At 46.1% G+C, this 24,089-nt stretch overlaps 1 long non-coding RNA gene across 1 annotated transcript; it reads right to left on the minus strand.

Annotated features, from left to right (window-relative positions):
* Nucleotides 1-21,382: 21,382 nt before the first annotated feature.
* On the minus strand, nt 21,383-23,781 carry LOC131480791 (uncharacterized). Its single transcript, XR_009245817.1, has 3 exons — nt 23,701-23,781; nt 22,117-22,301; nt 21,383-21,458 (listed from the first exon to the last, which is right to left on the minus strand). It is a non-coding gene; the product is annotated as an uncharacterized LOC131480791 (long non-coding RNA).
* Between the last annotated feature and the right edge of the window lie 308 nt (nt 23,782-24,089).

The raw sequence follows: 24,089 nt of genomic DNA on the forward strand, positions 1-24,089 counted from the left end.
AGCCTGCCTCCATCCAACCTCTCCTCATGAGTTTCCGCATTCTTGCATGTTGCAGTCTCTCACCTGGATCCTGAAGAGCACTTTCTTCATCCATTGACGCTGAGATGGCCATGAGTTGGTCCTCTGCCTCTGAGGGCTCCTGGCCTAAAGTGTCATGGTCTGTGGGTGGCACAGGCTCAGCCTTGGCCTGGAAGGTCACCAGGAGAATGGCAGTGAGGAGTACGAAGGTCCTCATGTCTAGAGCGTCTTCTAATGTGGGGAAAGCAGGATGCTGAGTGTGTGGGCACTAGCGAGTAGGTGTGTATATATAGGTCTAGGAAGAGGCTGTGAGACAAAGGCTGCAGTCAGAGAAGGTGTGCACTTGGTAGGGAGGGGAGGGCCGCTGCTGCCTCTGAGTGCCTTTGATGTTGCTCTGTCCTCACAGTTCCATCATGGCAGGAGCCTGTGTGTTTACTGATGGTGCTTGTTTCAAGTTGATAATTGAGATGAAGGCTTTGGTCTACTGACCTGTCTCCCATCTGTGCGGGTATTTGCTATTGAGTGATAAAACTGAAAGACAGAATGATTCCCTTTATCATGTTGTGGGAACAAAGCTTCTTGCTTTCTTAACATGTATGCTGATACACATCAATGCTAGGCCTCAAAATGGTCTTACCCACTTTCCTGTCGCCCTTGAGCCTTTGTACCCTAATCAACCAAGTGAGTTTATTAAAAAAAAGAGAGAGAGAGAGAGAGAAAGAGAGAGAGGGGTGAAAAAAGAAACCTCCCAGCAACCTCAAAAAGCCCAGGCCTGCCCTCCGCCCCGGGTCTGCATGTGCTGGCTTGTGCTAAGGCCTCTCCCTGTCCATCCCACATCCCATCTGGATCTTGTGCACACCCGTGGTGGGGGTGCTTAACTAGCTCAACTCATCCCCACACCCCACCCATATGTGTGCCAGTATGGTGCTGCTGTATTAACCAGTCTATCTCACACTGTGTGTACCCTAACCCTACCCCCACCTCATGCTCTCATGCTCATTCTCACCAACTGGAACTTCAGCCCAGCAACTTCAACCCCAACCATGAGGTGTGCTCATGGTTCTCCTGCCAAGCCTACTACCAGCCCTTCATCTGGGTCTTGTCAGGTGGTACTGCTGTGCATCTTAGCATGCTCGCACCTGGTCCTGGCACTTGCCAGAGGGTGCTGTGGCTTAGCCCAACTGCTCCACACATGTGTTTTGAACACATCCTATAAAATGAAATGTGATTCAGACACACGTCTCTGCTTTGAGAAATTGCTAAATGACCGACCCAATTTTCCATTTGTTTTACAAGATCCGTGACATGTTTTTCATTGAAAACTTCTGTAGACACAGAAATTCAAAGTTAGCAAGATTGGTGTACTCCAAACCCTGCTCTTAGTGCTGCTCTGAATCTAACATTATTTTTTTCTTAGATTTATTTTTATTGGACAGTCAGATGTACAGAGAGGAGCAAAAACAGAGAGGAAGATCTTCCATCCTTTGCTTCACTCTTAAGTTGCCACAATGGCTGAAGCTAAGCCTATCCAAAGCCAGTAGCCCAGAGCTTCTTCTGGGTCTCCCATAGGGTTGCAGGGTTCCAAGGCTTTGGGCAGTCCTCTAATGCTTTCCCAGGCCACAAGGAGGGAGTTGGATGGGAAGCAGGTCTGTCGGACTAGAACTGACATCCATATGGGATCCTGGCACTTGTGAGGTGAGGACTTTAGCCACTAGGCTACCACACTAGGCCCTAAATCTAGCATTATTAATGGTTATGCATTTTTTTCTCCTGACTTTTCTCGTAATGCAAGAACTTGAATGGTTTCTCTTTCACAACCTATAGAACTTTATTGTTGATTTTCACAACCTGAAGATGCAGCCAACATTGTGCTCAGATGGGACTGAGGAAGTCTGGAGTACAAAGTGAGGACAGATGAGACTAGGTCACTAACACTTGTTCTGGGAGCGGTGTTCTGTTGCAAGCTGCTCTGCATGCTGCTGGCTGTAATGTAGCCCATATGACACCCTCTCAACCCAGCATGTGGCTGTCCCTCATTTTTTTCTTTGCTCCCTTTTTTATTGCTCTGAATTCTAGGCTTGTGCAAAGTATTGGTTTGCAACAGCAAAAAGTTCTCCCTCCTTTTTTCCAGGAGGCAATGGTGGTCAACACAATATCGATGTTTGGGTCACACAAAGTGTTGCAGACTTGTGTGCTGAGGGAAAGTGGGAGTTCATAATTTTTCTCATGCAGGAAACAGAATGATTTTTATCTCCACTGACTTACCAACAACCTTCTTTCCTATTTCAAATAAATTTTTGGAGCAACTGCTGTGTGGGCATCTCTTTCATGCTTTCTTTGTGTCTTGGGTCACCTTGACAGGCCAGTGTCACAACCTGAAATCCAAAAAAGGCCAAACTAGTTCCACATGATATTCATTTCAAACTAACACATACTTCAACCAAAAATTATTAAGGCTTCAAGTGATGGTTTTGTGTCATCTGCTGACCTCTATTGTTTCTTAAATAAACCTATGTGTACATGCTTACCCTGTGTTAGGAAAAGCATCCATGTTAACTTCAAGATGACAGTCATAGCATCTCATGAGTCACCACCATTGTATCCTTCAAGGTATTGCTGACTGCACAGATTCCCATGGACAGTCTATGATCCCAGAAACACAACAGCTCCACTGAAATCCCTTTAATTCAGAAGGCAATCTGTTGTCCACATCGCCACTCAGTCTGGGACTGGACACAGTAAGCACTGAGACCACACTGTGATGGATGCATTTTGCCTATTCTCTCTCTGGGTCTAATAAAAATTGGGGATATTATGCACTGTGTAGGTCTCCTGGGTTACCTAAGGGGTGTGTTTGTGCCTAACAGTGTATGTAAAGCAGCTGGGAGGGGCCCCCAGGATATAAGAGGACAAGAGAAAGCAGATCTCCATGCCGCACAGAGTACAGTACTGATATTCTGGCAGCCAAAGTCATCAGGTGTATCCATGAGTGAGATCATGAGGATTAGCAGAACCAGGTGTTTCCTCAGTATGGTGACCCTATGAACCTCTTACATACAAACTGAGTCTGTGCTCAGCCATAGCATCCCCTAAGGCTTTCTCTCCAACACATACCCCCCGCCACCTGAGTCTCCCACATTGGTGCCAGAGAACCAAATGCTTGGGATATTACCTGCTATGTTCCCAGAGTATCCACTAGCACAAAGACAGATCAGAAGCAGAGGAGCTAGGACTGAATACAATCATGTCAATATGCATTACACAAATATACACACAGAAAGCAATGTCCTAATCATTGCTTCGAAGAAGATACAGCCAGATAAGTCGAGGTTCATGACAAGGTAATGACCTGTGATCCTGACAGCCTCTTAATAGGAGGTCACATGCACAGAGCAGGAGGGGACCCCAGTGTGGAGCAGGAGGACAGGAGGAGGCTTGTATCTTAAGCCCCGGAGACTCCCGATACCTGACCAAGGACTATCAGTATGGGCACCAAGGACTATATTCAAACTGCCTAGGAGATCACAGGAAATTGGAGTGCCCTCATAGGCCGAGAATTCTGAGGTCAACCATTCCCTGTTAGATGTCCCAAATGGGATGGAAGAAGCCCAAAACCCTCCTCACAGGATCCAATGTCATCAGAACAACAGCCAGGAGCCCTGAGTGGTCTGCAGAAACAGAAAAACAAACAACTTCCTTCGGGACTCAGGAGAGGGGATTTCTCTGGCCCTTACTTAGATCCAACTTTGGATCCCCACCCCTTCTTGCAATGACCATCAGGGTCGCTGCAGAGTCCCCAAAATTAAATCAAATAGACACGGAGAAACAAAAAGGAAAGCTTAGAACCAGACAGGAAACGGTCAGCGTGAACTCACACACACCTTACTGGGTAGGACACAAACATAAGTTAATCCTCACTAAGGTATTGAAGATTTCTCTGCACACCCCTCCTAAAACTGTTCTCCTCAATCATTAACTTATGTCTTGTAAGAGTTATAAGCCTGTTTGAACTATCCTAAAATTCACGAAGTTCAGTAAAAATCATTCTTGAATACTATAAGCTGCTAATATAAAAACAAAAGTAGACATGAGAAGCTGAATAGTACCCTATAGCCATTTTAAGGTTTATAGCAACCAGTTATGTATAAACTAAAATTGAGACGCCAATGAAGTAATTACAGGATATGTTTAAGAACTTAAATTTTCTAACGCATTGGGCATTCAGTACCATGTCAATTAACTTCATGATGTTGTAATTTTCCATGCTTCATCCTGCTGTGAAGTTGTGAAGTTGTGTTGTGGCTTTTTATTGGAGCAGATGATATTCCGCCAGCTCTACATTAAGACCAAGGATGGTGTTCCAATGAAACTGTTGAATTTAAATCGACGATAAGATGCTGCACTCTCTGCAGGGTCCATGCCCACAATGATGGAATCCTGACTGGATATGAGCTGTACTGCTGCAACAATATATAGGAAATCAATATGAGGGGAGGGCTTGGGGAGATGGTTGGGGGAATCCCAGAGCCTATGGAACTGTGTCATAAAATGAAATGAAAATAATAATAATAAAAAGTAAAGACCGAGGCCATGTGCATGAATCACTCCCCACATTTTGAATCCAGGCCTAGCATTGATGTGTATCAGCATACATGTTAAGAAAGCAAGAAGCTTTGTTCCCACAACATGATAAAGGGAATCATTCTGTCTTTCAGTTTTATCACTCAATAGCAAATACCCGCACAGATGGGAGACAGGTCAGTAGACCAAAGCCTTCATCTCAATTATCAACTTGAAACAAGCACCATCAGTAAACACACAGGCTCCTGCCATGATGGAACTGTGAGGACAGAGCAACATCAAAGGCACTCAGAGGCAGCAGCGGCCCTCCCCTCCCTACCAAGTGCACACCTTCTCTGACTGCAGCCTTTGTCTCACAGCCTCTTCCTAGACCTATATATACACACCTACTCGCTAGTGCCCACACACTCAGCATCCTGCTTTCCCCACATTAGAAGACGCTCTAGACATGAGGACCTTCGTACTCCTCACTGCCATTCTCCTGGTGACCTTCCAGGCCAAGGCTGAGCCTGTGCCACCCACAGACCATGACACTTTAGGCCAGGAGCCCTCAGAGGCAGAGGACCAACTCATGGCCATCTCAGCGTCAATGGATGAAGAAAGTGCTCTTCAGGATCCAGGTGAGAGACTGCAACATGCAAGAATGCGGAAACTCATGAGGAGAGGTTGGATGGAGGCAGGCTCTGAGATTCAGACTTAGATGGCCTTGGTCACTTAGCCATGTTTACTCATCTGTGAAATGTCTTTGTCTAAAGCTTGGGGATTCCTATGGGTGAGGTCAGCAAGGATCACACAGGCAAATCAGCTGTAAGGACAGCATTTGACACTGTCTCCTCGAATGGCTTGTAAACTGAAGATGCAGCTGGTGAGGTTCCAGAGCAGCAGCGGCAGCCAGGGGAGATGACCAGGGGGTGGCCGTGTACATTAAAGAGGAAGACCGCTCCACTCTTGAAGCCCTAGATGAGAGAAGCCGCAGAGCAGAGCTGCAGTGACTGCAGGAAAAGAACAGGACATGGGCTCTGCAATAGGCTGGGAGATAACCTAAATCATTTAGCTTCAGCTCCCTGGCCACAACTTCCTCATCTGTGCCTTGAGCCATGTAAGGCAAATGAGCAAGACTTCTTCAGCAAAGAGACCTGATTCTGGGATTTGGGGAGTATTCTCTAGGCTAAGACATAGACACATTCGCTGGTTATTGTTCTGTACCTCAATGCATAGAATTCAGTCTGGTTAAAACATTAGAAACTGAAGGGAGAACCAAGGCTGTGCACGGGGAAAGAGGACACATAAGAAAAGACACAGGGGATGGGATTCAGGTTGTTTGTCATCAGTACCTGTATTCAATCCTACTGGCTGGTTGTTCATTGTGCCAGCTGTATTTCAGGCAACCTGATGAACATAAAACATCCCACAGGTAACTTCTTCAAATGTTGCTAACCCTGCCTCTGACTCCAGTGCCTGATTCTTCTTCTGTGTCTGTAGGTCAGAATGCCCATTATGAGTGCATTTGCAAACCGAAATGCGATCCTTGGGAACGCCACTCTAGGCCCTGCTGGAATGGGCCTTTCAAAGAAGGGAAATTCTGCTGCCGTGGCTGAGCATGCACAACGGAGAAGAGTCTTCTTTCTGTTTTGAATGCTTTTCAGAAAATACTATGACTCCTTTGCCATGTCCTTTCCTTTCAAACCCTAGTAAAGAGCCTGCAGCAAAAACTCATTGTCTGTGCTCTGTTAATGCTCATGGGTACCTTAGTCCGGATTCCTGGAAGTGTGTGCCCCAACAGCTCACCCTCTTTTTAACAAAACTCTGGCTGGAAATTCTAGGTTGAGTTGACTTGAACTCAGGTGTCATGTAGAGGGACATGGACAGAAAGCCCTCCTGATCTTTATTTGCTTCTGCCTCTGCCTTCATTCAGTTCAGATCCTCCCCTCAAGACATTACTAAGATGCAAGGCCAAGCAATAGTTACCAGCTTGCTTTCTGGAACAGCATCATCTCTTCTGCAAAGTGTTGGAGCTTTCCTGAAAAGACACAAAAAATAAGCCTTTGGTGGTCTTGTGTTTGTGGTTTCACAGACTGTGAAATGACTTGAGTTTGGTTTGGAATGGACTGTTAACGAAGACCTAATGAGTAGAACAGGGGCAGCACACCATCGTGCAGGTGACTTGATTCGGGTGTAGATGGACTGGCTAATCAACTATACACACTGACTCATGCATGGGCCAGAGTAAGTGCAGGTTGATTGAACTTGGCCATTGCAGCAGCTGGCAATTGCTGGGACTGGGGAAAATCCTCTGTAGTTAGATCATAAAATACCTGTAAAGCACAAGATCCAGTGTAGAGATTGGGCCCAGGAGGGCAACTGTGGGCACCCCTCTGATATGCTATAGCTCCCACCCATGATCATGAGAACCAGTTCTGGGAGTGGACCTAGGTGGACAGGCAGTAGTAACCACCAGGTTAAATATGTGCTGGATAGTAGGGTATTTGGTTGAGCTAAGCTTCAGCAAGCACTGGTATGTGTAAAAGTTGAGTGGCATGTGAGAAAGACTGGACCAGTTGGCAGCACATACTGTAATGCGAAGGAACCAGGCCTGGGGTAGGTCCTGGTTGGGATATTAGGGGTTACTCCTACTGTGCTACTGTTTCCACTGATGTGCATGAGGGCCACGTGTGTGCTGGGCGGGATTGGATTGGGTCACAACATCCATTGCTTTGTGTAAGAGATGTTGCCAGAGACAGAACTGATCGAGCAACTGTAACCACCACAGTGTGTGCAGACTGATAAAGGTGATGGACTGAAACAAACCCAATGCTGGCCAGAACACACAAGAGTCAGGTTTTCTTAGGGACACTCTAAACTGAATCTACTGGACATAGAAGCCCAAGCATGAGGAGAATCACAGGATCTGTGATTTAATTGGCCGTGGAGTGTCTCTGTCAGAAATGGGCCTCTTCAGTTGCTAAGATGGTACAGGAGATGACATACCCAAATGTACATGGGGGATATTGCAGTTCATTAGGATCTACAGGGGTCATCTAGTACCATAGCATAGGGTGTAGAACAAAACAAATTGGACAACTTTCCCAGCCAAACATTGCCAGCAAGTAGCTGGGAAAATGGACGCTCTAACGTAAACAATGTCAGCCAATGAACCTTGGAAGGGTTTCTTCAACCTTGGAGCAATGAAATTAACAGCATTTCAGAACTATGGAAGCCACTTGAGCAAACCTGTGGAGCATATTTGAGTGGGATGCTAGGATGACATCGGGTGGCTATTTCCCATCCCCAGCTACTTATGTGATTAAGATGCTGGGTGAGGCTTCTCCCCCTTTCTTCTCCTTCCCACAAATACAGGAAGAAGAAAAAGAGCAATAGACACAATTGTCTCATCTACTTTTCCCTGGTCCTCAACCCTTCCCACCCTAATCAGTGGTCCACATGGGAATGCAACCTTCTCAACTGTGTAAGCAGCAGCAAAAATAAAATTAAATTAAAAACTTTTAAAAATGAAATGAAAAGTTGGGTTTAGTAGCAATGTGGAATGTGGAAAACTTGAAGTCCCAGAAAAATAAAAAGAACAGTTTCTAAAAGAACCTTTCAGAAAATACAGAGGAAACACCCCAAGACACGGGTGTAGGGGATGGCTTCTTGGATAAATCATCCAAAACACAGGCAACAAGCCAGTCTAAGCAAGTGGGACGATAATGAACTCATAAGATCTTCAAAGCAAAGCAAACAATCAGCAGAGAAGAGACATTCAACAGAATGGCAAAGCATTTTCAAACCACCTATCTGACAAATGACCAATATCTCAGATATATCAGAAACTTTAAAGATTCAACAACAGAAAAACCAATTCAGTTAAGAAATTGTGAGAATCCTTAAAGGAATAACTACAAATGGCCAACAAAGTCATGAAAACATACTCAACATCACAAAGCAAATGCACATCCAGGTATCACCTCATCCCTGGTAGAATGTTTAAAGCCCGATCCACAGTGAGCAGCAGATGCTGTGAGGATGTGGTGAAGGGAACACCTACACACCCTTGGTGAGAATGCGAGTGAGTGCAGCCACTGTGGAAATAGTAAAGAGACTTCTTCAAACACGACAAGTGGGCTTGCCATATGATCCCACAGTACATCTGCCGGGTATGTGCCAAACACACTTGAACACAATGAATTAAAGAGAAACCTGCACTTTCACGTTTACAGGAGTAATATTCACAATAGCCAAAAATTGGTATCATCCAGGTATCCATCATAACCTGAGTGCATAAAGAAAATTGGGATATATAAGATAGAATATTACTGAACTATAAAAAAGAATGAAATTTACCAGTTAAAGCAAAGTGAATTCAGCTGAAGGACAACATTTTGAGTGAAATAGGCCAAACTCAGAAAGAAAAAATGTCCTATGTTCTCTTTTATATGTAGAAACTAAAACATAAAAAGAACCAAAAAATAAAAAGAAATTTGTGTGACTCCGTATTGCGACAAATGCAGTTTTGTGAAACTGTGTTATATACCTTTGTCAAATCAATCATTAAGAATGCAACATACTACAGTGTAATGAATCATGATTAATCTGAAACTTACTGTATATGAGTGAAATGGCTGTTTTCATTTGAATTATTGCTTATAGTTATTATTTGCATTTCCCACAAAGTTGTGATCTTTTCATTTTTTACTACTCAAACTTCTTATTTGGTGAATTATAAAACCTTTTTATTGCTATACAAATTCAAAATACATTATCTCAAAAACTAAAACATAGGTATATAAAAAATAGAAGAGATGATGGGAGGGTTCATGATAGGGAGGCAAAGGTAATATCATAATGTCTTTAAAGTTGCATCTACATATTACAAGAAATCTGTTAAAAACTAAGTTAAAATTAAAATAAATAATAAATACAAATCCCTTCCATTCTGGTTCTGCCTGTTGTAGAGTTTGAACATTAAAAACGCCAAGGTCTATTATAGTGAAAGCATTGCACCAGACACTTTTCTAAAAGCAGGAAAGACCTTTTCAGGACTGGTGACTTGGGTGTCAAGATGTTGCCACAAGGAAGGGAGTTCAACTGAGCTCCCTGGAAGAAAATAGCAGGAGAATTTCTAAGCTTTGGACCAGGTGTTGGGAAAGTCCTCCAGGGGTTAGTGGGACGGTTGCAAAGGTGATTACACCATCAGTGTTCCTAATTTCCACCTAACTGAAGTGACCCCTAACTTCCCACAAAGACAGGGCTGCTGTGTGGGGGTAATTACTTCTTCAAGGGGTGGCTCCTTGTAACTTTTCCTTCATCTCCCTATTTTAGCACATGAGTAACTGATTTAAGGTAGACGCTATCTGGTGGGTGTTCAGAAGCTAGACACTGATTGTGCATCCCACTGATGCCATTGTGTCGTATGTGAAGTTCAGCAGGTGCTGTGGTCAGTGTAGCCTCTTACAACATGGACAAATTATAATAATGCTTGGCTGGATAAATAAAGTTTTTAGATAAATGTTTCTTTGTTTATAGAGATGAAGGTACTCCTTAACCTAAAAAAAAAACTGGAGAGTTGGGGGAGTTGGATGTGCATTAATGGTTTAATCACTAACTGCATGTACTTACATGGTTATTCATGGACTCTTATGTTCAAAGAACCAAAGGAACGCATCCTGGAAACTATGATGGCAATTGCTCACAAAACAGATCATGTTAAACAAATATTTCTAAGTTAGGGGAGACATGAAGTCACTGATACAAAACATACAACTAAAGGAAGGAATTTTCTCTGTAGGATCAGTAGTGGATGGGAATTTGGCAGAGGCAAGAATGGGCAAAGTGGAGGATACGGGGATGGATAGGTAACCCAAAGAACAAGGTAAGAAAAATAAGACCCCAGTAACAGTGGAGCACCACAAAGCACTCTCCCTGGTGTAACGGGATCCAGAGGACAAGAGAGCACTGAGTGCCCACACAGAACCCGATGCAAAGCCAGGGCAGGGTGCCCACCAAAGGACATTCAGAGCAGATCAGATGCTTCTGGGGAGGAGGGACACGTGTGAGAGCCTCCTTGTGTGCTGAGTAACCAGGAGGAAGGAGCGCGCAGGGAGAGACCTGAAGAACAGGGTGTAGTTAGGGACCAGGAGCTCTGCACGGGGTGTTCAGAGAACAACTGCAGGAGACGGCAAGGCCCGGGGTGAGGCTTTGAGCAGGAGCTGTGACAACAAGAAAGGAAAATGCTTGTTCCCAAGGAGGCCAAAGGGCCGAGAGTTTCGTGATTGAACTGGCATCCATGTGCAAGCCATAGCCTCCTCTTCCACCTGTAAATTCTTTTAATTCTTTGAAAATGGAGTTCTATGGTTTTGATGGCAATTGGTGGAAATAACCCTGGAAGCCCTGGAAGACAAAAACAACTGTTTTCTTTTTTATTAATTACATTGCATTATGTGACACAGTTTCACAGGCTCTGGGATTCACCCAATCCCTCCCCGTGCCCTCCTCCCATGGTGGATTCCTCCACCTTGTTGCAGTATTACAGTTCAAATTCAGTCAAGATTCTTTCTTTGCCTGCCTAATCAAGAATAGAGTCCAGCATCTTATTGTCCAGATAAATGCAACGATTTCTTGGGGAGACCATCTCTGGTCTGAAGGTAGAACGGGCAAAATATCCCGATCAATTGAAAGCCCCAACACATCATCAAGAACAATTCATACCATTATGGCATTAATTTACATGGTGTTGATTAACCAATATGCTAAAAAATGCAAGTTCTTAACCACATCCTGTGACTTCTTCATTAACATTTCAATTTCAGTTTATAGACAGAACCGGCTGCTATACACCTTGAAATGGCTATAGGGTACTATTCAGCTGTCTCGTGCCTATTTTCATTTTAGTATTTAGCAGTTTATAGTGTTGAAGCATAATTTTGCTGAACTTGGCAGATTTTAGGATAGTCTGAACTGGCTTGTAACTCTAACAAGGCATATGTCAACAGGTGAGGTGCAGAACAGTTTTAGGAGGGGTGTGCAAAGAAATCTTCAATACCCTAGTGAGGAGTAACTAATCTTTGTGTGCATCCATGCTGACTGTTTCCTGTCTGGTTCAAAGCTTTCCTTGAAAAATAACTGTTTTCAAAAGTCTCTTCCATCCTGGTTCTGGTGGACAGCTGAGGCTGAGCACCAAGAAAAGCCAAGTCCCACATCTATGACACTATGGCACTTAACACATTGTAAAAACAGCAGGGATGACTTCCTCAGGACTGTTACCCTGAGGGTTGACATATTGCAACAGGGAAAGGAGTTGAACCGAACTCTTTTGAAATAGATGCCAGGAGAGTTTCCAATCCCTGAGCAGTTGGTGGACAGGTTCTTAGCGGGAAGGTAATTACACCATCGCTGTTCCTTAATTTGCACTAACTGAAGAGAGACTGTAACTGCCAAAGAGACAGACAGGGATGCTATAGCCTTGGACAGTTACTTCTTCCATACATGGTTCCTTGTGGCTGATTCTCATCTCTCTGTCTTAGCACGGGGGCAGCCGACTTAGGGTAGAACATGTCTAGTGGGGTTGAGTCGACATGCATATGTGTGCATCCCACTGATGACATTTGTGTCACAGGAGGCTGAGCAGGCACCCTGGTTGATGAAGTTTGCTTCACATCCAAGTTATGATGAGAGGATGTGAGAGACACTCCCGCTACTGAGACACCTGCTCAGCCACAAAGCCAGCCTCAGTAATGCATTTTTATGCTGTGTGAACACCTGCTTGTGTCAGGCAAATACTAGGTCCCAGAATATGATGACCAGAAAAAATGTGAGGGTTACATTCTAGTGAGGGTGGACAAATGTCACAGCTGGTATATAAACAATATGTGCAGATTGTGAAATAGACTGATTTTATAAAATAAGAATAAAAACAATGAAGGGGGTTAGAACACCTTTGGGTGGGCCGCAGGATGGGGCATCTTGCTCTAATCCCAACTCCAGCCACCATGGGCACATGATGAGCTGTCTCTGGGCCTACCTGGGTTTGGGGGCTGTTCCCTTCATGGTGAGTACACTGAGGAGGGAAGGCTCCGTGACTGCATAGGTCCAGGGCCCACCCATCGCCCTCATTGGGCGGTGAACGGGATTGGGGAGGGGTGCGACCTTGGGTTTTGGGGGTTTAAACTTCCGGCAGCTTCCAGGTTGCTGGTGGGCCACAGGATGGGGTGTCTTGCTCGGATCCCGACTCCAGCCACCATGTGCACATGGTGAGCTGTCCCCTGGCGGCCAGTGCGCCGTTCGGTGCCAGGTTCTGCCTGCTGTCCGCCCGGCCAGGGAGCTCTGGGGTTTTTGTTCTTTGAATCTCTGCTTAGGTAGCTCTAGGTTGATCCCACTGTGCTTCTGGGATCTGAGTCAATCGTAAAGATTCCCAATGACAGGAACTCTTGCTTTGAAGAACTTGTAATCACTGAACAATGCTGAGCACTGATCACCAGTTAATGCAAAAGCTAAGGGTCGGGGCTTCTCCAGCAGGATATCCTTTTACCTGACATGATGATGGATCAGGAGAAGGGTCACATTAGGCAGGGCCATAACATTACCTAGCACGCAAGAACCATATCCAGGGGCAGATTCTGTGGGGAATGTGTGGGCCACACCCTGTGGAAATTCTAGCCCCACTGGTTAGCTCAAGAGTGTGGGTGATGAACTAAGCTAGGTATGACCAAGAAGCCTGCCATCAATCACAGGTAAAGGAACCCGCAATAGTCTGGACTGGTCGAGGCAGCAGCACCCGAATGTGCATCCTGAATAGGGTGTGGGGTCGGCCGGGCTGCAACATTCACCAGCTCATACATGGCCAAATGGAAGGCCAGACTGCGCTGGGCACTGGCCTAAAACCAATGGGCATGTATGAGAACTGGATGTGGGGAGGGACCAAGTGGAGGAACTTGAGAAACTCCCCTGGCGAGTCATAGCTCCCACTGGTGAGCATGTGGTCCAGACCTGGGGGTCGGACAAGCTGGGCAAAGTAGCTCCAACAGTTGGCTAATGTGTAAATTGGTAATGGAATAGGATGTACTGGGCAGGACTGAGCAAACCTTAGCCTACAAGCGAAACTGGAAACCAAGATGCAGCACTGGTCATACCGAGCTAGGCTCTTGCACCTACTGGTCTACATGAGTCAAGGACGCTAAGCCACAATGTCTAAGGCAGAGGCCAGGACGAGTAAGGAGCTGAGACAAGCTGAGTCAGAGCAGTCACTGGCAGGCGCGTGATCTACAGCTGGGAACAGGCCTGGTTGGGGAGCTAAGGGAACACCCTAACTGGGTTGAGATTCCCACCAAGGGGCGCGTGTACTGGAATGGGGGCTGCGTTCTAACCAGGAAACAGTCATACTCTCCCTTGCACTAGTGTGGACTGGGACTGGATGCACCAGGCTAGGCCAGACCCCAACACCGTCTGGTGTTCTGGAGGACCAGGGTAGATTTGGGACTGACTAGGCTAGGTCTCAACCCCCTACTGAGCCATATGTGAGCCGTATGTGGCTATGGACGAGCCATGGCTGGGCTGAAACATCCAACAGCATGAACCAAAATGGGTTGAAAGTCAAGAAAAGCCACTGTTCCTGCTAGGACAGGAGGTGAACTGAGTTGGGCTGGCTCATGGACCCCCTAGTATGCACAAAATCTGGCATTGGGAGGGGTTCTGATGGAGGAACCTGGGCAACTCCTCAGCCAGGACACAGTCCCTGCAGGTAAGCGCAAGAAGCATGATAGGAAACAGCCCAGAATAGGCCATGGAAAGTTTCCCACTGGCATACGTTTGGCATGGGTCGGGGACAGACCAGGCTGAATCAGTTCATGTCATCCACTGGCAAATCCGAACACCAGAACAGAGTGTGGGTCGAGCCAGGTTTGGTCGCGACAAAACCCAGTGCACAATATGGAATGCCAGGGTGAGGTTGCCTGTACTGGATGTGACTGCAGCACCCAACCAGACAACCAGGAAGGGTGGGGGCAGAGCCTGCAAGGGGATTAAAGGGGTGGTACCCTCACCGGACAGCTACTCCCACTGGAGAACGTGGGCTGGAATGGGGACAGACCAGACTAAGCAGGGCTACAACACCTGTGCACCTCATGTGTACCAGATTAGAGAAAAGCTAGGCTGGGCTGATTATTCCTACTGGTGCAAGCATAAATTAGAGTGGGTGAGGGTTGTTTGGGCTTAGCCGCAGCATCAGCTGGCAGAAGCTGGCACTGGGGACTAATTCTGTCAAGTCAAATCACAGAACCACCCGAAGAGTGCATAAACCGGGATTGAGAGAGACCTGGGAGGGAAATAGTGGGCTCCTCCCTCTTAGGTTACTACTCCTGTGGGAGGGCATGAAAACTGGGACAGGGGCTGGGGAGGCTAGACAGAGAGGCACTCAACAACATCTGTGAGGGCTGGATGGTTGAGTTGGTTAGATGGAACTAGGCTTATATACCCATTGACAAGTACGAAAGCCAAATAGGATGTGGGACAGACTGGACTAGTCTGCTACACATACTGGCAAATCAGGGTGGGGACGGGCCTGGTGGGGGTTATTTGGGTCGCTCTGACTAGGCTGCAGCTCCCACTGGTTCATGTGAGGGCCAAGCATGTGTTGGGCAGAAGCAGGCTGGACTGCAACTTTGGTTCCAGTGCAAGCTGGAACTGAAAGCAGAACCAACCCAGCAATTGCAACCACCAGACTGTGCCGGGCCCTGTACTTGCTAGAACATACAAGATTCTGGTCTGCGAATAACTCAAAGTTTCTTTGGGGATCTCCCCAATCAAAATGCGGACTCAGAATCCTAGCCAAGAAAAGAAAGAAGAAATAACAAGTCAACCACCTCAGCTATATGTTGGCAGCGAAATACTGGGCAAATGGAGACTCTATGATGAACTATGTTAACCAGTAGATTCTTCACGACCTCATCGTGCTTGGAGTGGCGAGACTGGCAGTGATTCATAACTGATGAGCTATCAAAACCACTTAAGCAAGTATCTCAGAGCATGCCCCACATCCGGGACTTGGGGTGGGTGGGAAACTGGGTGGGGCCTCTCCCTCAATATCCCCCTTTACCTCAGATACAAGAAGGAAACAATATGGAAATAATAGTCTTGCCCACTTCCCATAGCCCTTGAACCTTTTTACTGTAATTAGCTATGTAAAGATTGTAAAAAACATAATAATAAAAAAATGCACCAAAAAAAAAAAAACCAGAAAAAACAGCTTTTGGAGGATGTTGCAATTCTTCAAAGGAAAGTTCTGAAGAGTTCTCTAAGAAAGGGAGGTTTTAGCAGAGACCTGGTCCTATGGGAGCCAGAGGGGCTCTGGGCTCAGCACAGGTCTGCCACGGAGGAGTTCTTCTGGCTCAGTGAACGGTTTAAGAATACGACAGATGGGAAGTGGAACCTGCAACTTCAAGTCCTTTCCAGCCACAGAAACCCAAGTAGCTCCTGGAACTTCATAAGCTCAGTGCCCCTCTATGCCTTACTGTGTACCCACCAGAGGCCCTGGCACGATGTCTTTCAGATGTTCACTTCTCTGAGGTCCCACCATGTGTTGTTGGTGCAGTGGTCATACCAGTGACTATGCCCATCAGATTGTCTTAGCCAAGAATGGTGAATGATGCACCAACACTCTGTCTTTGTCTGTGCTCGTCAGCCTCTCCCCTCCCAGAGCAGTTGGCACATTCTGTGGAGGACCATCATGGTAACAATAGCCATGGAAGAACTTGCGTGTTCCTTTTGCAGACATGTTGCGAGTCACAAACAGGGCCTTTTTTTTTTTTAAACATAAAATAGATGTAAGGAGTATGGGATTTGCACTGGACTCCTCACCAGAACTTTGTGGTTAGTTTCACTGATACACAGGAGGGTGTCCAAGAGTCAAGGGTGAGCAGGGGAGTGAAGAAAAGGCCAGGCTGGAAGCTGACCACAGCCCAGTCAACAGGAGTCGGTCTAATGCTCATCGACACGTTGTTCGTGTGTGTGACATTTTGAGGGATTTGAAAGAAAACAGTGTTAATATGAGAAGTTCATGAATAAAGTGAGATTTAGACCCAAATTGACAAGAAAGCTCCTTTTAGTTACTTGTTCCTGACATGTAATACAATGTAATTGATAAGTAGAATAGCTAAAACTTTTGAAGGTTTTTTAATATAAAAACTATTTACTAGTCTAAGTGGAAATATTTTGGAAAGAGAGACAAACAGAGTGAGAGAGAAAAAGAGAACTTTCATGCTCTTGTTCACTGCCCAGGTGACCACCATGGTGAGGGTTGGACCATGCTGCAGTCAGGATCCGGGAGCTTCCGTTGAGTGAAGCTGCACAGGGGTGAAATGTCCAGTACCCAGGTCTGTATCTGCTGCGGTCCCGGGGAGTTGATTAAAAGTGGAGAAACTGGGATAGCAACTGGTGTTCTTATGGGATATCGGCTTCAGTGGAGACCCTGAACACACTAAACCAAAACACTGGCCCTGTGAAACGCTTCCTAAAAGAATAAAAAGACCATATTGGTTTGCAATGTCAAAGAGTGATAATCTGACAATTGCCACAAAATGGATAGAACTGTGAAGTAAGCCTGACCCAAAAATACAACCAATGCATGTTCTTCTCATATGTTAAAGCTAAAAGATGAATGCATGTTTGATATGAACATAAAGCAGTCATTAACAGAAGCTGAGAAGGGTGGGAGGTGGGTTGAAATTGGTCAATGGGAACTACACAGCAGGCCATTGAAGGTAAGGGTGCGGTGTTCCACAGAGCCCTGTGTCCAGTATAGGAGAAGTGACTCCAGGAATATCCCTGCCTCTAGTCAAGACAACGAGTCTACAGGAAGGACGCTAACATTGTGCTCCAAGAAAGGTGTCAGTGTGAGCTGTCACTGTCACACACGGCACCTGCCTGACCCCCATCCTTAGGTGCACACTACGCTGTGTGTCCAAGCTTTCCTCACTGTCAGATTGTGCATTCAGGTCATGCCCAGTGCCCACGTACGCCATAACTGCTGGAGGCATGGTAAGTGTAAGGTTATGGGAAAATAGCCTCATTTCTTCTAAAGTTCTCTTTAATTTCTCACCCTCTGCACAGGCTCACATACCCATTATATGAATATCTTCCCCAGGAAATGAACTCTTACATAATGGAGCCAACAGCTTTATGAATGTTGCAACTCAGGTATTGTGTGTGAATTCAGCCACACACAAGTGAAAAATGACCATCAGTGATTTTTTTTTGCTATGAATAACTTCCTGTGCACACCTTCTCTGACTGCAGCCTTTGTCTCACAGCCTCTTCCCAGAATTAGACATACACACTCACTCCCCACTGCACACACACTCATATCTGATCCTGGCATCAAAGTGACTCCAGACATGAGGACCTTAACCCTCCTCACTGCCATTCTGCTGGCCAAGGCTGAGCCTGTGCCACCAGCAGCCAATGAGGCTCCAGGCCAGGAGTGCTCAGAGGCAGAGGACTAACTCATGGCCGTCTTGGTGTTGATGAATAAAGAAAGTGCTCTTCAGGATCCAGGTGAGAGACTACAACTCATGAGAAGGGGTTGAGTGGAGGCAGACCCTGAGATTCAGACTTGGTTGGCCTTGATCACTTGGCCATATTTACTTATTTGTGAAATGTCTTCCTCTAAAGCTGGGGGAATTCTATGATTCAGGTCAGCAAGGATCACATGGGCAAATCCAGACAGAAGGACAGCATTTGACACTGTCTCCCAGGAAGATTTGTACACTGAAGATGGAACTGAAGTTGTGTTCAGATGTGTCTGATGAAGTCCAGAGCACAAAGAAGAGAAGACAGCTTTACGTAGGTCATTAATGTTTTGTGTGAGCAACACTTGTATTCTCTTGCAAACTGCTCTTCATGCCACTGACTGGAATGTAGCCCACGTGACACCCTATCAACCCAGCACGTAACTCTCCCTCATTTCTCTTGATCCCTTTTGCTACTGCTCTGTATTCTGTGTGTACATAAAGTACAGATTGCGATTACAAAAGGTTCTGTCTTTTCCCAGGAGGCAATCCTGGCAGCACAATACCGATGGCCAGGTGTGCCCAAAGTGCTGCGATCTTGTGAGTTCATTGTTCCCTCATGCAGGGGACAGAGTCACATGTCCAATGGCTTACCATCAACCCTCTTTCTCTTTCAAATACATTTTTGGAGCAACTTCTCTGTGAGCATCTCTCTCATGCTTTCTGTGTACCTTGTGTTACCTTGACATACCAGTGCCACAACGTGAAATCAAAATAAATTAAAAAGTAATAAATGAGCTAGCTTCAAATAATAGCCATTTCAGAGAGCAGCACATGCGTCAGGAAAAACATTGTTAAAGGTTCAAGTGATGCTTTTGATTAACTGCTGACCTCTACTGTGTCTTCAACAGGCCTGCATTTACATTTTACCATGTAGGAAGCAAAGCATTCATGTCAACTTCAGGCAGCTAGTCACAACACATTAACATCTCAGGAAATACCACCATCTTCTCCCTCAAGGTACTGGTGATGGCACAGGCCGCAGGAGCTGTCTGTGAAATCACAGAATTACAACAGCACCACAGAAATCACTTTTATTCAGGTAACAATGTGTTGTCCACAAAATTTGGGACTCAATTCAGTAAGCAAAAGCAGTCACATTGTGATGTTTGCATTGTGATAATTCTCCGTTTGTGTCTAATAAAAATTGAAAATATTATAGACATAATGTTGGTTTCCTGGATTACAGAAAACGTCTATGAGCCTGAGTATATGTAAAATAAACTAGGAGAGTCACACAGGAAATAAAAGGGCGAGAGAAAGCAGGTTTCCCAGCCATTCATAATACAATACTAATGTTCTGCTAACCAAAATCATCATGTGTATCAGTGAGGGAGGACGAGCGAAACCAGCACTGTCCTCAGGATAGTGATGGTGCAGATGTTAGACACAGAGTCTGTGCTCAGGCAGCCATAGCTCCCCCTGGAGCTCTCCCTGCAACTCCTACCACACCATCCTGGGCCTCCCACATGGATACCAGGGTATCACCTGCTACGTTCCCAGGTTATCCACCAGCACAAAGAAAGATCAGAAACAGAGAAGACAGGATTACAGGTTTACCAAGGATTGTCCTCGCCCCAAACAAAACATCTGTTACACAAATTAATCTCCTCACCACCGTCTTGGTAAGTCATTGCGTAGGCATCAAAACACAATGCTGTGAAAAACACATGCATTCGCTCTCACACAGACACACCTGGGGCTGTGACCCATCTAGAGGTCAGGAGGGAGGGGCATGGAGTTCTGTCCCTGCCGTGGGGTCTCAGCTGGTGCTGCTAGGCTGGCAGTCACACCAGTGTCTGAGCCCTCCGGAGTCTTAGTCAAGAAGTCTGAGGAATCCCCAGAAACACACTCTCCTTCTCAACACCCTTCAGTCCCTCCTCATTGATGGCAGGTCTGCCGAGGCTTGCTGCAAGCGACCAAGTGACCATCCCGGTAAGGACTGCCATAGATTGAAAAGACATTGTTCTCCAGGAATGTGCACCAGATTCCTCACCTGAAAGATGAGATCCCACTCAGAGACATGGTGGCTGGAGCACACCCTATACCCCTCACAGTGTTCTGTGACCACATCCTGAGAGACAGCTGACAGTAGCATGGGTCCATGAGCATCTAAAGGAGGGAATAGGAGGCCAGACAAAAAGAGGGCACAGACAATAGCTTATCTACGTGTTGACTGACACTTTGTAGATATTGTGCTTGTCAATCAAGATGCAAGAAAAGAAAGGCCCCAGAAGGACAAAAGCCACCACATGAGGGGCGGGCAGTGGGGTGAGCCGCAGATGGGGACAGAGCAGCAGAGCCACTATGAATGCCCAGTGCAAACTGCATCTGCTCGTCCAGACCTGGTGACCGAGCCTCCCTCATGTGCACGATATTTTACAGCAGAACCTCAGCACCTGTAGCTGCTCAGACGTGTACGGTTCTTGGCAGATTTTCCTTTTCTTCAATTTCGTTCTTTCCTTTGGTGTTTCTAAGAAGCCATGTTTTCTGACACCAGCAGACTCCCAGTGCCTTACACTAACCCAGAGATCACGTGATCAAAACACCCGAGGACTGGTGAGTGTGCCCTCTGTGCAAAAACTCACTCACTATGTACAAAGTCGCAGGTGAAGATAACTGCCTTCAGAGTTCAACATGGTGTGAGCTCCTGTTCTACTCATCAGGCCTTTGCTAATAGCCCATGTCAAACTGAACACATGTCGTTGCACAGGCTGTGAAACCCCAGACCGTCAGGGCCTTTTGCTGAATTTGGGTCTTTTCACAGAAACTCCTCCGCTTTACACCAGGGCATGGTGATGTTGCAGGAATGAAACTGGAGCCTATGGCTTGGCCTCCCACCTTGGAAATGTCCGTGGGGGAGGATGTCATCCGAATGAAGGCAGAGGCAAGAGCAAATAGAGATGCGTGGAGCTCTGATCACGTTCCTCTACCTGACACCCGAACTCAAGTCAACTCGAGCTAGATCTTCCAACCAGAGTTTTGTCTAAAACAGGTGAAGATGCTGGGACTCACACTTCCTGAGGTCCAGGCTAAGGTACCCAGGAGCATCAAAGGAACACAGACACCGAGCACTCGCTAAGGCTCTTTATTTGGGGTTGGAAGGAAAGGACACGGCACAGGAGTCATAACAGTTTCCATAAAGACCACAAAGCAGGAAGGAGCAGCTTTTCCCTGCTGTTCGTGCTCAGCGGCGACAGCAGAGTGGGAATCGGGCACGACGGGCTATGCAGACCCCAAAGCGGCGCTCCTGAGATGCACACACTCTTCTTCTGCAAGTGCAGACGACACCTGTGCTGACACCTGCAGACACATGAGAAGAGCAAGGAGCTGGGAGTCAGGAGCATTCTGAGGGAGTTACTTGTGGAATAATTGTGTTCATTAGGGTGTCTGAAGTATAGCTGGTACCACAACAAGCAGCCAGGTGGAATAAGGACAAGTACTGGCCACACACAAGCTGAATCCCCACGGTGTTTCCTTCTATCTGTTCTCTGCTCATCACACACACATCTGAGCTCACAGCCTTGGTCCTGTCTGCAGTTTAGAAACCTCCTTTTGCATGTAAAGTTCAATGTACAACTTTCAGAGAAATCTACCCATTTGGAAACTAAACATTAGTCCATGCGTCTCTTCATGTCTTTTTTTTTAAATTATTTATTATTTAACTTCAGTAATTACATTGTATTATGTGACACAGTTACATAGGTACTTGGGTTCTCCCCACCCCCTCTCCATGTCTTAAACACAAGGAAAACTATATTCAAACCTCAGAATCAGGACATTCTGCTAAAAAGAAAAGTCTCAGCTTCATTTGGCATTCAATTCTCAATTTGCTAGCAAGAGAATCGCTGGTCAAAGAGATGAGATAACATCATCTCAGTTACTCCCCCAAGCTATTCCACAGCCCATGTCCCCATTCTTTCCCTAAGTTGATACAGCTCTGCTCTGGAGTAACTCTCACCTAGAGCTTCAAGAATGGAGCTTTCTTCCGCTTTCATGTACACAGCCACGTCCTGGTCCTCTGCCCCTGACTGCTGCTGATCCGCAACTTCATCAGCATTCACTGTGAGGAGCTCAGCCTGGGCTTGGAGGGCCACCAGGAGAATGAGAGCCAGGAGAGCGAGGGTCTTCATCGCTGGGAGTCACCTGCAGGATGGGAGAGCAGCAGCCTGAGTGTGCGGAGCAAGATGTCAGCTGGTGTTCATGGGCCTGCTGGGTCTGCAGGCTCAAAGGCTGCCGTTAGAGAAGGAGTGTGTGGATAGGTAGGCTGGGGCCTGCCGTTGTGCTCAGAGCCCCTGATGCTCCTTCATTCTGGCACATTCATCATCGCATATTTCTCTGTGTTTACTGTCTCTTCCTGGCTGAAACTGATCATTTTGATGGAGACATGGCTGTCTTCTGTTGTTTGCCTTTTAATATTTAAGATGGGAAAGAGAAAGTGGTTTCATTCAAGAAGACCATGGAACAACTACCTCTCTATTTCTATAGATGGGTCCTGCTGCTCTGCAGATCTGTGATCCCTCAGCCTGTATGTGGACACCCGGTGAGTAGAGTTGCTCACTGCAGTGCCTAGGACACTGCTGTTACTGTGACTGAGAATTTTCAGGTGAAGATGTGAGTAGCCTTCCGCTGGAGTGACTGTGATGTGACATCAAACCTATCAAGCTATGGTGGAAATGCACTCAAATAACACTATGGAAATAATTGGTCTAAGGCCAAAAGACATTTGTCCCAGCTTTACTGAACATTGTGTGACCATTTTAATTGTGTACATCGAAAGCGACCAAATTGTTGACCTCACATACTTATGTAACTGGCTCCTCATCTCAAGGCAAGCCATAAAAGTTAAGCTAAAGCACATGGAAGTCTGAAGCCTTAGAAATATTAAACAACCAGGAGATAAAGCTGTTGACTTGGTGTGTCAAGGGTATCTTGTATGTGGTGCAATGGCACTTGGCGATGAAGACTTGACGGGATGCTGACGTGGGATATTTGTGCAAAGCAAGCCATCTACAGAGTGAGAAGCAAATCAGGAAACAGGTGGAAATAATCACAAACCATGAAGTTGCCACATGTTAGCATCCAAGTACACAAATAATTAGAAACAATTCAATAGCAAAAAATGATCTGACTTTAAAAGGAGGAAAGGATCAGACATTTGGCTCAGTGTTTAAGATTTCAGTTCGGGAAGCCAGCAACACCTGTTGGAGTGCCAGCGTCTGCTCTTCAGTGTCACCAATTCCAGTCCTGTTACCCAGACCCTAGGGAGCCACAGGTGACAGTCTGTGTTTGATGGCCCACTGCAAACTCATGTAGGAGACAGATTGAGTTTCTAACTCTAGTCCTTACCCAGGTCCAAACACAGCATTCACAAGCGTTTCAAGAGTTACCAGTGAATTAGGAAGCTTCTCTCACAGACAGAAGGGCCTCAGCAAGAATTTCACATGCCTGGATTCATCCACTGTAGTTCTCTTTAGGCATAGATTGTGGTTGGAGTTTAATGACATGAACCTAAAGTGAGAATTCAAAGCTTTTCAGTACTTACAGATGCTCAGGCTGTGCACGGTGACTGGAGAGCAGCCGCTGCAGTCCTCTGAGGCAGGTGTCTGGAGCAAAGCCACCACACACATGCAGTGTAGGACTGCTCCTATTTAAGGATCTCCTGGGGTGAGATGTCCTCATTTCAGGAGGACTTCTGATTGAGTAATTCCAACAACCCAGAAGCAAGGACCGTTGGTTAGTTTTCTGTGAAGCTTGGGTAGAACATGGCTCAATTGGGGACTTTGTATCTGCCTTGGTCAGCCTTGCTTATGGTCAGGAAGCAACCACTATTATTTCTCCTTTATTCCTAGGAAGACTGACTCTCTGGTGCCTAGGCTATTTCTCAGGGTGAGTCTCTTATAAAAAGGAAGATTAAAGCCTGCTACAAACGCT

The sequence above is a fragment of the Ochotona princeps genome, chromosome 7 (genome assembly GCF_030435755.1).
Source record: "Ochotona princeps isolate mOchPri1 chromosome 7, mOchPri1.hap1, whole genome shotgun sequence".
NCBI classification, from domain to species: Eukaryota; Metazoa; Chordata; class Mammalia; order Lagomorpha; family Ochotonidae; genus Ochotona; species Ochotona princeps.